Genomic DNA, 4,734 nt, shown 5'->3' on the forward strand with positions numbered 1-4,734 from the left:
GTCCTCGGGAAGGAGAGGAGGACAGGGGACAGGGACGCGCCCACCGCGCTCACGTCCTCGCGAAGGAGAAGAGGACAGGGGACAGGGACGCGCCCACCATGTCCTCGGGAAGGAGAGGAGGACAGGTGACAGGGACGCGCCCACCGCACTCACGTCCTTGGGAAGGAGAGGACAGGCGACAGGGACGCGCCCACCGCACTCACGTCCTTGGGAAGGAGAGGAGGACAGGTGACAGGGACGCGCCCACCGCGCTCACGTCCTTGGGAAGGAGAGGAGGACAGGTGACAGGGACGCGCCCACCGCACTCACGTCCTTGGGAAGGAGAGGAGGACAGGGGACAGGGACGCGCCCACCGCGCTCACGTCCTCTGAAGGAGAGGAGGACAGGGGACAGGGACGCACCCACCGCGCTCACGTCCTCGGGAAGGAGAGGAGGACAGGCGACAGGGACGCGCCCACCGCGCTCACGTCCTCAGGAAGGAGAGGAGGACAGGGGACAGGGACGCGCCCACCGCGCTCACGTCCTCGGGAAGGAGAGGAGGACAGGCGACAGGGACGCGCCCACAGTGCTCATGTCCTCGGGAAGGAGAGGAGGACAGGCGACAGGGGCGCCCCCACCGCGCTCACGTCCTCGGGAAGGAGAGGAGGACAGGTGACAGGGACGCGCCCACCGCGCTCACGTCCTCGGGAAGGAGAGGAGGACAGGCGACAGGGACACGCCCACCGCGCTCACGTCCTCAGGAAGGAGAGGAGGACAGGGGACAGGGACGCGCCCACCGCGCTCACGTCCTCGCGAAGGAGAGGAGGACAGGCGACAGGGACGCGCCCACCACGTCCTCGGGAAGGAGAGGAGGACAGGGGACAGGGACACGCCCACCGCGCTCACGTCCTCGGGAAGGAGAGGAGGACAGGGGACAGGGACGCGCCCACCTCGCTCACGGTGTCTCCCCAGCTGTTTCCCCGGCGGCTGTGATGTGTAAATAGGTCAAGTCCCAGAAGAGTCTCTATATTGTGGTTTGGCTCAACAGATCTTCCAAGTCGGGACTCCAGTAGGTCTCAGAGGAGCGGACCCCCCACCAGGTAAGTTCTGAAAGCAGCGGAAGCACTTCGAGGGCCCAGCCACCCTCAAAACCTGCAGGAAGCCCCGCTTTGGAAACCATGGGTCCATCTCTCACTAAATCCAATGTGCTGAGGTCTCCTGACTGGCGCTCCCTGGGGCTGCCTCAGCTGAGAGCCAGTTACGGCTCAGAACCACGGGGGACCAGGAAGTCCGGTTCTGTCTCAGTCCCTGCAGGACCCCTGCTGTGCTCCTCCCATGGCTGGGAGGGGGGGATGCAGGCACAGCGGCACAGCGGCACAGCCATCTATCTGCCTGCGCTGTGGCACCTCCCGTTAACACACAAACAGCCCTCACCTGCCTTCTCTGTTGTCCCAGCAACCTGAAACCCGCCCCTCTCCTCCCCTTCCTGCAGTCAGGTAGGAGAGACACCCCCAGCGGCCCTCGATGGCCCTGACCCCCCCACCCCACCCCAGGGCTACTGGTCTACCATTTCCCTCCTAACTTTTCCATTTTCTGCTTTAATGAGCTTCACTGCCTTTTGGCCGGCTTCTTCCCAACGCTGCCTATAATTGAGACGCAAATAGTAAAATAGACATAACCAGCCATCTCACCCAGTCACCACTTACGAATGCAGCTCAGTTAATTTGTTTAGTCAGACGTAGAGGGCAGTAAAAAGTGATTGACTACAAGCAATTAAAACAGTAAAACTAAATTGTTTGTGTCCATTAAAACCTGCTGAGGCCGTCAGTTGAAAATTGGGGGCCTCCATGTGAAAATTAAAACTATTGATTCCCCCCATGTATGTGAATATCAGTTGTAGTTTGTTTTGTTTTTACTGGCTGGAAGCCCCTGAGGTCAGAATGAAGGTAGGTCTTCAATAAGCTCTCTTGGTGACTTAATAAAGATATGGAAAGGCAAATATGATAAGAAATGGCTGAGATGTTTTAGGAGAGAATTACTGTCTCTGATCGGCACTATGCTGCATGCTAATACTTTGCAATTTATTGCATTTGAGGCTGTAAATGGAAAATCTGTTGCAGAATCTGTGATATTCAGAGGTTGACATTTTAGGGCTTTGCCTTAATTTATGTGAGCGTGGCAGGTTTTTTATTAGTGTCATTTTATTTTTTTATGTGCCACACTAAATCTTGTATTCCTCAAACTATTATTTTTTTTAGTGTTCAATGAAAATACCAGGATGAAAGGAATTTCATGTGGGTGATCTCTACCTGTGGGAGGAAAGCTTGGGGAACCCCCTGGGTCAGATGAAGAGGCTTCAACTGGGACATGATGCTGGAACTGAGAGGCCACAGAATCAGGGCTGCATGTGTCCACTGTATCTCAGGTGGGCGTGACGTCACATCAGGTTTTCAGTCTTCGTAAGTCACGCATTGAGAATGCAGACTCTTTACACTTGGTAATTAAGTGAATGATCAATAAATAAATCAGACTTCTTTTGATCTTTAGATATAAATCGGGCATAGTTTTCAAAGAAGGGTTTTTAAAGTTAGAGAATACGGCAGCCCTTTGGACATGGCATTTAGGGGAAGATAAATGGTGATGGACAAAGACTTGACTGGGGGGGGTGAACACACAATACTGTGTACAGAGAAGTGTTGTAGAATCCGGCACCTGAGGCCCTGGCCGGTTGGCTTAGCAGTAGAGTGTCTGCCCAGCACGTGGAAGTCCTGGGTTCGATCCAGTCAGGGCACACAGGAGAAGTGAGCGTCTGCTTCTCCACCACACTGTACATTACATCCCCATAATGCATTCACGTTGCAAAGCTGAACCTTTGTTCCTCTGGCCAATCTCTCCACGCACAGCCCCTGGTAACACCTTCAACTCTCTGCTCTATGAGATGGACTTTTTTCAGAGTCCACATATAACCAAGATCACATTGTATTTGTTTTTCTGTGTCTGGTTCATTTCACTTAGTATGTCTTCAAGGTTCATCCATGTTATATTATTTATTTATTTATTTATTTATTTATTTATTTATTTATTTATTTTATAGCAAGAGAGAGAGAAAGAGAGAGGGACAAACAGGAAGGGAGAGAGATGAGAAGCATCAAGTCTTCGTTGTGGCACCTTAGTTGTTCATTGATTGCTTTCTCGTATGTGCCTTGATGAGGGGCTTCAGCTGAGCCAGTGACCCCTTGCTCAAGCCCAGTGACATGGGGCTCAAGCCAGCAACCATGCGGTTATGTCGATGTCTATGATCCTGCGCTAAAGCCGGTGACCTCGGGGTTTTGAACATGGGTCCTCAGTATCCGAGGTCAACGCTCTATCCACTGCATCACCACCTGGTCAGGCTCATCCATGTTATTTAAAGGTGCAGAACCTCCTTCTTTTTAAAGGCTAAATACTGGTCCATTGTATGCATACCCCACGTTTTGTTTTGTGTATTCGTCTGTCTCACAACGTTATTCCCGGTCGCCAAGACGTGACGACAACCTGAGGAGGGCAGGACACTCACCCTGGTTTCACGGGGGGGGGGGGGAGCTCCGGGGGGGGGTCCCTAGGCATTGTCTGCAGGTATTCGGATGCGGGAGCCCAGCAGTCTGTGGATGTGCCTTTAAAAAGAGGGGTCCAGGTGCCCTGAGTGGGGAGTCTCAGGGCCACACCTCAAACACATTCTCCAGAGCAATGATTCTTACATCTTTGGGGATCAGAAATCTTTGAGAATCTTCTCAGGACAATATGCACACCTTCTGTTTGTGGGAAAATGTCTTCATTTTATGGTCTTAGATTAAAAATTTCTCCTATGACCTGACCTGTGGTGGCACAGTGGATAAAGCACCAAGGTCGCTGGTTTGAAACCCTGGGCTGGCCTGGTCGAGGCACCTACAGGAAGCAACTATGAGTTGATGCTGCCTGCCTCTCCCTCACTGCCTTACTCTCTAAAATCAATAAATATTTAAAAGAAAAAAAAAAGAATTCCTGCTACAATTTTCTTTTTATTTATTCATTTTTATAGAGGAGAGGGAGAGACAGAGAGAGAGAAGGGAGGAGGAGCTGGAAGCATCAACTCCCATATGTGCCTTCACCAGGCAAGCCCAGGGTTTTGAACCGGTGACCTCAGCATTTCCAGGTCGACACTTTATCCACTGCGCCACCACAGGTCAGGCGCTACAATTTTCTTAATGCAGCTGGGAGAAAAGTTTCACCTGGCAAAGAATTCAGCAGAAAAGCACCCAGCTTCCTTTGCGAGGCCTTTTCCTGGTGCTGGGGTGAGGGGGTTGCACAGCCTGCGAGTGATGGTGCGGTGACCTGGTGACGTCCAGCTGCAGGATTATGCAGGTGAGTGCAGTCTGCTGTGCTCGGCCCCTCCCGACAGTCCTGGGGGGCCACAGTTGTGAGCCGATTCAGGAAAATACTCCTGCATGTTTCAGCTGGTGGAGGTGGGGGGTCAGGGGGGGTCGGGGTGCTTGGCGCGGAGAGGTTTATCCTGTGCCCAGTGTGGCGACCACATCACGTGAGCCAGCCGGCTCCTGCTGCCAGCCAGGGGGCTCCCTGACGCGCTGGCCGGCCTCAGAGCCACAGGGTCCCACTGGACGCTTTGCAGCGTTTCATCTTAAGAACAGAGGAGGAGTGGATTTAAGGACGTAGGCGACACAGGCCCGTGGCTCACGACTTTGGAGTGTGACCGTGGGGGCGAGGTGGGGGGGGGGAGTG

This window comes from Saccopteryx bilineata, chromosome 1 (assembly GCF_036850765.1).
Source record: "Saccopteryx bilineata isolate mSacBil1 chromosome 1, mSacBil1_pri_phased_curated, whole genome shotgun sequence".
NCBI lineage: Eukaryota > Metazoa > Chordata > Mammalia > Chiroptera > Emballonuridae > Saccopteryx > Saccopteryx bilineata.